At 40.0% G+C, this 12,500-nt stretch overlaps 1 long non-coding RNA gene across 1 annotated transcript in view; it reads left to right on the forward strand.

The window, feature by feature from the left end:
- Positions 1-3,889: 3,889 nt before the first annotated feature.
- LOC137988796 (uncharacterized) overlaps positions 3,890-12,500 on the forward strand; it is a 34,823-nt gene continuing 26,212 nt past the window's right edge. The window contains exon 1 of the long non-coding RNA XR_011120829.1: positions 3,890-4,136. This is a non-coding gene — a long non-coding RNA (uncharacterized lncRNA). The remainder of the gene's footprint in view (positions 4,137-12,500) is intronic.

Genomic DNA, 12,500 nt, shown 5'->3' on the forward strand with positions numbered 1-12,500 from the left:
TAGGTGAAAAATCATAAAAACAGTCGTGTGGTAATGAAAGCAATCTATATTCGTACAAAAAATTAATAGTAAACCAGTTGCATCGGGCTCTGAATCATATTAAGATACATTGCTTCTCATATGCATGTAACTCAATAAAGATTACTTGTCCGTGATTGCCAGTTGTTTCCGAAAGAATCACTGTAACCTCCTCACGTTGTACATAAAACCTCGAGACGAAACGGAATTACATATTGAGTGGATTATACGTTACTCGCAAAAGTGTTCGAAAGTTAAACAAAATTTCAGACACAGTTTCCTGAAACATAGCTAAAGTAATATTACACCTGCAAAACTTGAATTTTTCCGAAATTAAAATTGTCCGAAATTTTCTGCAAGCAGTGTAGATGAAATAAATTTTAGCTTGGTACCAAGCCTAAAATTGGCCTGTATTCAGTCTCTTCTCCAATTTGGCGTGTTTTCTTCCATGTTTTTATTCAGGAACGGGCATTGTGAGATTACTTCTATAATCTGCAATCAATCAAGACTAAACGAAGAAATCCAAACCGACTCTCTCTACAAACATTAAAAGACTGTCTCTTAAAAAAAAGTTTTCTTTGTTTCCAATATTCTTAATGAAAACTGAAAAATTTAGAGTTGCGTAGTGCTGTGTAGTGTCATTTCGTATGCCTGTGTATCGTTGTGTATAGTTCTGTAGGCTTATCGAGGGCTATGTAGTGTTGTTTATGGCTAAGTAGATTTCTGTAAGGCTATGTAGGCCTGTGTAGTGTTGTGTATGGCTATGTAGTGTTGTGTATGGCTATGTAGGCCTGTGTAGTGTTGTGTATGGCTATGTAAGCTTGTGTATGGCTATGTAGACTTGCGTATCGCTATTTAGTGTTGTGTATGACTATGTAGGCTTGTGTATGGCTATGCAGTGTTGTGTAAGGCTATGTAGTGTTGTGTATAGCTATGTAGGCTTGTAAGAGGCTATGTAGTGTTGTGTATGGCTATGTAAGCTTGTGTCTCGCTATGTATTGTTGTGTATGGCTATGTAGGCTTGTGTATGGCTATTTAGTGTTGTGTATGGCTATGTAGAGTTATGTATGTGTATGTAGGCTTGTGTATAGCTATGTATGCTTGTGTATGGCTATGTAGGCATGTGTATGGCTATGTAGTGTTGTGTATGGCTATGTGTAAGTATTGTGTATGGGTATGTAGGCTTGTGTATGGCTATGTACAGTTTTGTATGGCTATGCAGGCATGTGTATGGCTATTTAGTGTTGTCTATGGCTATGTAGGCTTGTGTATGGCTATGCAGTGTTGTGTACGGCTATGTAGTGTTGTGTATGGCTATGTAGGCTTGTGTGTGGCTATGTAGAGTTGTGTATGTGTATGTAGGCTTGTGTATGGCTATGTAGTGTTGTGTATGGCTAGGTAGGCGTGTGTATGGCTATGTAGTGTCGTGTATGGCTACGTAGGCTTGTGTATGGTTAAGTAGGCTTGTGTATGGCTATGTAGTGCTGTGTATGGCAATGTAGTGTTGTGTATGGCTAAGTAGTGTTGTGTATGGCCACGTAGCCATGTGTATGGCTATGTAGGCTTGTGTATGGTTATAGAGGCTTGTGTATAGCTATGTAGTGCTGTGTATGGCTATGTAAGCTTGTGTATGGCTATGTAGGCTTGTGTATGGCTATGTAGTGTTGTGTATGGCTATGTATGCTTATGTATGGCTATGTAGGCTTGTGTATGGCTATGTAGTGTTGTGTATGGCTATATAGGCTTGTGTATGGCTATGTAGTGTTGTGTATGGCTATGTAGTGTTGTGTATGGCTATGTAGGCTTGTGCATGGCTATGCAGTGTTGTGTATGGCTATGTAGGCTTATGTATGGCTACGTAGGCTTGTGTATGGCTATGTAGTGTTATGTATGGCTATGTAGGCTTGCGTATGGCTATATACCCTTGTGTATGGCTATGTAGTGTTGTGTATGGCTATGTAAGCTTGTGTGTGGCTCCGTAGTGTTGTGTATGGCTATGTAGTGTTGTGTATGGCTATGTAGGCTTGTGTATGGTTATGTAGGCTTGTGTATGGCTATGTAGTGTTGTGTATGGCTATATAGGCTTGTGTATGGCTATGTAGTGTTGTGTATGGCTATGTAGTGTTGTGTATGGCCATGTATGCTTATGTATGGCTATGTAGGCTTGTGTATGGCTATGTAGGCTTGTGTATGGCTATGTAGTGTTGTGTATGGCTATTTAGTGTTGTGTATGGCTATGTAGTGTTGTGTATGGCTATCAAGGCTTGTGTATGGCTATGTAGGCTTGTGTATGGCTATGTAGTGTTGTGTATGGCTATTTAGTGTTATATATGGCTATGTAGTGTTGTGTATGGCTATGTAGGCTTGTGCATGGCGATGCAGTGTTGTGTATGGCTATCTAGGCTTGTCTATGGCTATGTACAGTTGTGTATGGCTATGTAGGCATGTTTATGGCTATGTAGGCTTGTGCATGGTTATGTAGGTTTGCGTATGGCTATGTAGTGTTGTGTATGGCTATGTAGGCTTGTGTATGCTTTTGTAGGCTTGTGTATGGCTATGTAGTTTTGTGTATGGCTATGTAGGCTTGTGTATGGCTATGTAGTGTTGTGTATGGCTATGTACTGCTGTGTATGGTATGTAGCCTTGTGTATGGCTATGTAGTGCTGTGTATGGCTATGTAGTTTTGTATATGGCTATGTAGTGTTGTGTATGGCTATGTAGGCTTGTGTATGGCCATGTAGGCTTGTTTATGGCTATGTACAGTTGTGTATCGCTATGTAAGCTTGTGTATGGCTATGTAGGCTTGTGTATGGCTATGTAAGTTTGTGTATGGCTATGTAGTGTTGTGTATGGCTATGGAGGCTTTTGTATGGCTATGTAGTGTTGTGTATGGCTATGTAGTGTTGTGTATGGCTATGTAGGCTTGTGTATGGCTATGTAGGGTTGTGTATGGCTATGTAGTGTTGTGTATCGCTATGTAGGCTTGTGTATGGTTATGTAGGCTTTTGTATGGCAATGTAGTGTTGTGTATGGCTATGTAGTGTTGTGTATGGCTATGTAGGCATGTGTATGGCTATGTAGGCTTGTGTATGGCTATGTAGTGTTGTGTATGGCTATGTAGGCTTGTGTATGGCTATGTAGTGTTGTGTATGGCTATGTAGTGTTGTGTATGGCTATGTAGGCTTGTATATGGTTATGTAGGCTTGTGTATGGCTGTGTAGTGTTGTGTATGGCTATATAGGCTTGTGTATGGCTATGTAGTGTTGTGTATGGCTATGTAGTGTTGTGTATGGCTATGTAGGCTTGTGTATGGTTATGTAGGCTTGTGTATGGCTGTGTAGTGTTGTGTATGGCTATGTAGGCTTGTTTATGGCTATGTAGTGTTGTGTATGGCTATGTAGTGTTGTGTATGGCTATGTAGGCTTGTGTGTGGCTCCGTAGTGTTGTGTATGGCTATGTAGTGTTGTGTATGGCTATGTAGGCTTGTGTATGGTTATGTAGGCTTGTGTATGGCTATGTAGTGTTGTGTATGGCTATATAGGCTTGTGTATGGCTATGTAGTGTTGTGTATGGCTATGTAGGCTCGTGTATGGCTATGTAGTGTTGTGTGTGGCTATATAGGCTTGTGTATGGCTATGTAGTGTTGTGTATGGCTATGTAGGCTTGTGTATGGCTATGTAGTGTTGTGTGTGGCTATGTAGTGTTGTGTATGGCTAGGTACAGTTTTGTATGGCTATGTAGCGTTGTGCCTGGCTATGTAGGCTAGTGTAGGCCTAAGTTGTGGTGTGTGGTGTGTGTTTAAGATAATTGGTCAGCGGTTACCTTTTGAAAGGCTCGGAGCAGTTCCTGCAATTAATGGCTACAGCTGAACTGACAACCTTTCATGAATAACAAGACTAGATTTCCCTCTACTGTAGTGAATTCTAAGCAATGCTGTCTTTTGTGGCAGTGCCAAGCCCTGGCTCATTATTTTCGTGGAATCTTCGAAAGAAAGTAAATTTGATGGACGGCACGCTAACTCGCAACGGTGCGAAACCACTGGCTTCCAAATTAAGCTACACTACTCCGGGCAGGCTGTCGTAGATGTAACTTTTTGCGGACGAAACTCGCTATACCGGGTAAGCTGCGTTGATGTTACTTTTTGTAAGCAACAAACTCTTTGAATAAACGTTTGTGTAATAAGTGTTATCAGCTGTGGACAATTTACAGCATCATTCAACAATGCTACATAGCATTCCATCGCTTAACATTGTTTTCCACATCCATTGGTATTCTGGAATGGTATGGTATGGTATTTTATTTATCCACATTACACGGATGAGTACAAGACTCGTTTTAACGTGAACGTGCCAAATAACTATAAATCCATACAACTCATGCATATTAAGACATAAAATAAATAAGTAGAATGAAATATATGGGCAGCCGTCACCGCCAAAAATACAAGCCTAGTTAATGGTTAAGAATAAACCGGAATGGCTTAATTGTCCTTTGCAGAACGGTTTATCAGAATTTGAAAAGATGTATTTAAAACACAAATGGACAAGTCACCCTTAGTGAAATGAAATAAACAAACATTAAATGGTTTAGACAATTCAGAAACTGTGTAGATACATGTACCCTTGGTGAATTGATTCAGTGAAAACACGAGTGGTTAAGTGTTTAATGAAATGGATCAGTCACCTCATGCAATTATCGCAGTTAACACAAAATTGGTCAGTGCCAAAGACCACCGGTGTAATTATCCTTGTTAAAATGACGAAGTCAAGTCTTGAATGGATCAGCATACTTTGACATGATATGCAGTGAAACGGCAAACGGTCCAGCTTACCGTACATTGGTTCAGTGATGTGACAAACGGTTCAGAGTAGTTTGAAATGGCTTATTTTATCTGCAAATGGTTAATCGTGAACCGCAATGGTCTAGCATAACATTGATCGGTTTACCATAATGTCAAACGGTTTAGTGTTACCCCAAATGGCTTAGCGTGACGACAAATGGTTTAGTGTTGCAGCAAATGGTTTGCGCCGGAACCGCCAAAAATACAAAAGTGAAATGGACAAGGCAAGATTGAAATGGAATAGTCAATGTGGGGTCTTACGTCACAACCTATACGTCATTCAGATAAATATTAGCGCGAATTTGCCCCAACGAGGTTCGTACCGCGAAGTGCACAAGTCGGATCGGGAACAGGTTATTTCTACCAGTACCGCCTCATTTACTCGTCTCAGTGATCCTTATTCCGATAAGAATCCTTCTTTGTTTTTGCCTAGTTTAGCTGGATTGGTAATTTTTCTACTCTGATCATTTTGCCGTGATATCGGCAAGTTATATACATGAATGTGGATCAAAGCAAAGTAAGCACAGGAGACATGGGCAGGCCATGTTTTTCTTTGTCTTCAACTGTACGCTAGTTAGCCACTGACAATCAGTTTCTGAAAATGTGAGTTTCTGTATAAAGCAAAAGTGCTCACAACAATCAGCAATGCAGACATGTCAAGGGACATCCACTTAGGTCAAACACTCAGATGGAATTGAAAAAAAAAGAAAAAAACACTATGAGACCCTCCTTAAAATTCCTGTCAGCGTTATCTACCCGCGAAAACGGCAGCGGTTTTCAACGATACCAATCTTTTAGTGTCGTTATGAGGCCGTGTTCAGGAGTTTCACTTTGCAATTCTTCTTTTATCCTCTTTCATCTTCTTCATGTTTTAACTGGCTGTTGAAGGGTATTTACATGTAAAATTCAGAGGGAAAAAAAACCTTTCCGTGATTAATCCTTTGTCATTAGAATTTATGGAACTGAAGATAAAAATTGTAACCTGAAACAAAAGGATTGACATACTGTTAAGAGGCATCGTTTTACGGGAAAGCTACCTGACGCTTTCAAACAGAGCATTCGTGATAAGGCGATTGATTGTTTTAAGACATGGAAGCTGTTTATGAGTAACGGGTAGCAAGTGTATTTAACTTTAATTCAGAGGTTCAAGGAAAGGCCTGAAACGATAGAGAAATATGCTCAGATTTCTACAGAAACTCACATTTTCAGAAACTGATTGTCAGTGGCTAACTAGTGTACAGTTGAAGACAAAGAAAAACACGGCCTGCCCATGTCTCCTGTGCTTACTTTGCTTTGATCCACATTCATGTATATAACTTGCCGATATCACGGCAAAATGATCAGAGTAGAAAAATTACCAATCCAGCTAAACTAGGCAAAAACAAAGAAGGATTCTTATCGGAATAAGGATCACTGAGACGAGTAAACAAGGCGGTACTGGTAGAAATAACCTGTTCCCGTGTTGCGAGTGTGGCCATGCTTCTTGGTGGATAAGACAAAACTTCGGGTAAAAACACAAATCAGTTTTATTCCAACATAGATTTCTTCCACAACATTCACCATGTGGGCTGATGCAATCTGCCTCAACCTGGTGTTACAAGATATCGTTACATTTACTTCCGGTTACAAGGAAATTTACATGTTGAGTTTGCACTCAACACCCCCACTCAAACACAACATGGGGTTTGCTACATTAGCCTAACAGAGTATCGAGTTTAACTCTATTTACAGGCTTGGTAAATACGTCTGCAACATTTTTGTCTGTAGGTACATAAGTTAAGCTGACAGCTCCGCTCTGAATCTCTAGTCTTACATAGTGATATTTTACATCAATGTGCTTTGATCTTTTGTGATGTACAGGATTGTTAGCTAATGCAATCGTTCCCTGGTTGTCTACATATATACAAACGTTCTTACAAGGATGACACATTAGATCAGCGAAAAGTTGCCTAAGAAATTTAGCTTCTTGTGTAGCAGTGGCTAAAGCTACATATTCAGCTTCACATGAGGACAATGCTACAATAGATTGTTTTCTGCTTTTCCACGAAATCAGTGAGCTCTCATCACATAACTTGAATGCATAACCACTAATGCTACGTCTATCATCAGACATAGCCCAGTCTGAATCACTATATCCCACTAGTTTCAGCTGCGTTCCCTTAACAAACTTTAAGCATCTGTTATTAGTACCCTTTAAATACCTCAGCACTTGCTTAGCCATCCCATAATGCGATTTCATTGGCTTTGACAGATGTTGGGATAGATATGTCACAACATAACACAAATCGGGTCTTGTGCAAGTCATGAGGTAAATCAAACTTCCAACAATTTCACGATACAGTTTTACATTTTCAAATTCGCTTTCATTGACTGCACTGGTTTTGTTAGTGCCCAGCTCGCATGGAACTGCTTTTGGCTTGCAATCAGACATGTTGAACCTTTCCAGAATCTTTTCCACAAACTTTCTTTGATTCATTTCAATACAATCCTTTCCACACTTGAATTGGATACTTAGAAACCATGATAAAACACCTAGGTCTTTCATTTTGAATCTCATCATAAGAGACTCTTTGGCCTTTTTCAACACATCAGTGTTACTACCTGCAATAATGATGTCATCGACCCATACAATTGCAATTACTAGGCCAAATTCAGTACTCTTAACATAAACACATGGATCAGCTAGGGACTGTATAAACCTTTCTTGTGTTAAATAACCATGCAACAAACAATTCCAATTCCGACCACTCTGTTTCAGGCCATATAAGGATTTCTTTAGTTTACATACAAGCTTTTGACCATTGGGGCCTTTTCTCTCATAACCTTCAGGTTGCTCTATGTATAACTCACAGTCGATGGGAGCATTTAAATAGGCCGTCTTAACATCCATCTGATGCACTACCATACCCATCTGAATTGCTAACTGCATTAGTATACGAACTGAAGTTATACGAACAGTTGGTGAAAAAGTTTCATGGTAATCTATACCTGGGGCTTGGGAGTAGCCCTTAGCAACAAACCGTGCCTTGTACGTTTCCTCCCCATTGGGATCTAGTTTTATTGCATACACCCACTTCCCCCCCACTGAGGTTCTACCCTCTGGTAAAGGAGTGAGCTCAAATGTTTCATTGTCCCATAATGCATCTAACTCTTCATTCATTGCTTCTCTCCACTTACTGGACTCTGGGGATGAGATAGCATCTTGGTAGGACTTTGGAACATTACTTACTCTGTAACAGAAATCGACTGTGCAATTTGCAGCATCATCAACTGCATTGTCAAGTTCCTCACCAGTTACATAGTCATCAAGATACTTTGGTCTAGCACGATCTCTAGTGGGGTAACGCCTTGCACTTTCCTGCCCATTTTCAGGTTTTGGCATTTCAGGTTCTGCTGTTTTAACAGAATCAGGTAGTAAGTTCACATTTTCATCAAAACTGTCAAACTTCTCAGTGAACTTGACGCATCGGATTTTCTTGACATTGTTTTGATCAGGGTAATAAACAAGAAATGCAGGACTAGACCTGTCATAACCAACGAAAATACCTTTCTCAGCCCTAGGGTCTAATTTGGTTTTGTTTTGAACATAAGCATAGCACACAGTACCAAATGCATGCATATTAGACAAATTGGGTTTGATACCTGTCAAGTACTCATAGGGGGTTTTACCTGTTCTGGGGTTGTAACATCTGTTCCGGATATAAGCTGATGTCATGACAGCATATGTCCACAGCTGCTTGGGTAATTCTGCATCAATTAGCAGGCATCTAGCCATATCAAAAAGTGATCTCCAGGCTCTTTCAGCCGTTCCATTTTGATGGGGTGAGTAGGGAGCTGAAAGTTCATGCTTAATGTGGTTTTTCAACAGAAGGGATTTGAATTCTTCACTAATGTATTCACCCCCATTGTCGGATCGCAATCGTTTCACTGTACCATACGGTGCAGTATCAGCCAAGAATTGCTCAGTTGCCCTAACAGCATCACTCTTATTTTTGAGAAAATATACTCCGAGAGCACCTGAATAGTCATCTACAAATACCATTGCATACTTGTGACCATCTTTTGATTCTGGAGTGATAGGACCTGCTAGGTCACTGTGGACTAACTGTAGGGGTGAAGATGCACGACAGTCTGGCTCCCTATTTCGATATTGGGACATTTTCCCTTGCACACAAGTGTCACATTCAAGCTTACCCTTTGTGGTAATTTTCATCCCCTCAACTACATTCTCTAATTTGAACACATCATTCATATTGCAGTGCCCCAGTATTTTGTGCCATACTTCAGCACTGTAAGCTCCACCACTGGGATTTGTATAGTTAAGATAATACAGCTTACCATATTTCTGTATGGAAAATTTCGTACCATCTGGGGCACTCAATTCAGAGGAATTTGGTGTCAAATTTACGGCACCTCCCTTACTGACTGCTGCTTGAACAGAAAATATGTTCTGTTTATAGCTAGGTATGTACAAAGCATCTTCAAGAAAAACTTCATGGGGCACCCCCTCTAAATCATGTAGAAGAACTTTTGCTCTGCCCTTGGCAGATACAATACCGCATGCTCTACTACCATCCGCTAATTCTATGAAATGGTTCACGGGGTTAAACTTGTCATCAAAATTCAAAAACTTAGCTTTGTCATTAAGAATGTGAGCAGTAGCTCCAGTGTCAACTAACAAAGAGTTATCTCTAATGGAATTAAAATTGTCCACAGTCACTTTGAACGCAAACGAAGCGTCCTTGTTATCATCACTCACGGTTTTTGCAGTGTCTTTCTTGCGACATACATCCGTATTGTGAGTCTTCGATCTGCAGTGGCTGCACCATCGGTTGTTTTCTTTCTTAGGATTCTTCTTGTCCTTAGACCGGCACTCTGGCGATTTATGTCCAAGCTGACCACAGGAATAGCATGTCACAGTGGCTTTTGGTGGTGAGTTCTTCTTTTTACAGTTCATGACGCTGTCTTCGCCAGTTTGTGATGGGGTACGTGATTTCTCCGTCTCTTCGTAGCTCCTCAGTGCGATCTTGAACTCTTGGAACTTCATCTTGTCTTCCTTTTCATCGCGCTGCGAAACAATGGCTGAAAACGTTTTATATTCCTCAGGTAAGCCTTTTAACACCATAGCAATCAAAAGGCTGTCGCTGACTATCTCGTCGGCCGATTTCAGTGATGCAGCTGCAGTTTCGGCCCGTAATACATAATCCGTAATACTCTCAGCATGGCCTTTTTGCAGTGAAGTAAGTTCGGTGTAGAGCGCAAGAACACGTGGTTTGCTTTTGCCCATGTAGTGATTCCTCAGTATTTGTAGAGCTTTCTTGCCATCGTCCTTCGCATCTCTCATGACCAAGGATAGGCTACGGTCATCTAAACACTGGATTAGTTGGGCGAAAGCATCAATGTTCTTGACCCTATTTTCCTCATCTAGCTCGCCTTCTGCTAGGATAACATCGTGCAACTTGTGAAGTCGCATAAATCCAAGGAACTTAATTTCCCAAAGCTCGTATTTCGTTTCGTTACCATCAAACATTAGTCGTCGACTGGGCCCATAACCTGTTGCGAGTGTGGCCATGCTTCTTGGTGGATAAGACAAAACTTCGGGTAAAAACACAACTCAGTTTTATTCCAACATAGATTTCTTCCACAACATTCACCATGTGGGCTGATGCAATCTGCCTCAACCTGGTGTTACAAGATATCGTTACATTTACTTCCGGTTACAAGGAAATTTACATGTTGAGTTTGCACTCAACATCCCGATCCGACTTGTGCACTTCGCGGTACGAACCTCGTTGGGGCAAATTCGCACCAATATTTATCTGAATGACGTATAGGTTGTGACGTAAGACCCCAAATTGACTATTCCATTTCAATCTTGACTTGTCCATTTCACTTTTGTATTTTTGGTGGTTCCGGCGCAAACCATTTGCTGCAACACTAAACCATTTCGCTTTCTACTAAACCATTTGCCGTCATGCTAAGCCATTTGGGGTAACACTAAACCGTTTGACATTATGGTAAACCGATCAATGTTATGCTAGACCATTGCGGTTCACGATTAACCATTTGCAGATAAAATAAGCCATTTCAAACTACTCTGAACCGTTTGTCACATCACTGAACCAATGTACAGTAAGCTGGACCGTTTGCCGTTTCACTGCATATCATGTCAAAATATGCTGATCCATTCAAGACTTGACTTCGTCATTTTGACAAGGATAATTACACCGGTGGTCTTTGGCACTGACCAATTTTGTGTTAACTGCGATGATTGCATAAGGTGACTGATCCATTTCATTAAACACTTAACAACTCGTGTTTTCACTGAATCAATTCACCAAGGGTATCTACACAGTTTCTGAATTGTCTAAACCATTTAATGTTTGTTTATTTCCTTTCACTAAGGGTGACTTGTCCATTTGTGTTTTAAATACATCTTTTCAAATTCTGATAAACCGTGCTACAAAGGACAATTAAACCATTCCAGTTTATTCTTAACCATTAACTAGGCTTGTATTTTTGGCGGTGACGGCTGCCCATAGAAATAAATAAGGGGAAAACTACATGTAGCTATATAAAAATCCAAACTACGTACAAAAGTTACAATAACACTTAATTGCAGTAGTCAAATTAACATTATTTAGCATTGTAACACAATCAGGTATATTGTTCCATAATCTTGAGGTGATTTGCATTTTGTAAAGATATGACCTGTGCATAAATTTTCTGTTGTGGGCAGGTTGATGTAACTTGTTAAAGCCTCTAAGGTTGACAGTATTCATAATTTATTAGGAAATATGAACATATACTTAATATTAATCTGTCCCATATTGTACTTGCATTTGTAAAAAAAGGGTGAGAGCATGAGAATAGCTACAATGTTCTAGGGTCTTTGGGTCAACATGGGTAAGTACATGTAGGTCACTATATGAAGATGACTTGGACATTAATTATTCACAAGAGATCTAATAGTGCACTGATTTGTAAGCTCCAGCTTATTAGAAAGACCAGATGATAACCCAACTGAAAAGCGGAGCACAATATTCAAAGTGTGGCAAGATAAAGGCCTTGTAAATATTAACCATTGCTTCTGGAGGTATGAATTTACGAACTCTCCTACAATGTAAGAGCAATAACTTTAACATTGACCTTATTGCATATAGATTTAATGTGGGCTTTAAAAGATAGCAAGCTATCAATGGTTAGACCTACATGTAGTAACTTCATACAGTGAACCACCTCCAAGGGCAGCCTATAGTAGGGTCAGCAATCAATAATTGTTAGTTTGACGGATTGTCACCTGGTGGTAGCACTTAAGTTTTAGTAGTGAGTTTGAGTTTTAGTTAATTTTTAGTTGTGCAGTGAGTTTTGTGTTGTGTATAAAGTTGAGATTACGTGTATATTAATCTTTAGAATATTAATTTCAAATGCAACAGCATTAGACAAAAATAGCCGGGGTTCCCAAGAGCCCCGCATTGCCTTCTCATTTGCATTACATTGTAGCTTCCAAGTTGTCACCGATTTTGACAAAATTTCCATTTTCACCACATTCGCCAAATTCACCGGCTTGCCAAGGGACCCCCCTCTTGTTTTATTTGCATTGGCTTCCACGTTGTAAGCAATTTTGAGAAATTTTCTCCAC

This window comes from Montipora foliosa, unplaced genomic scaffold (assembly GCF_036669935.1).
Source record: "Montipora foliosa isolate CH-2021 unplaced genomic scaffold, ASM3666993v2 scaffold_427, whole genome shotgun sequence".
NCBI classification, from domain to species: Eukaryota; Metazoa; Cnidaria; class Anthozoa; order Scleractinia; family Acroporidae; genus Montipora; species Montipora foliosa.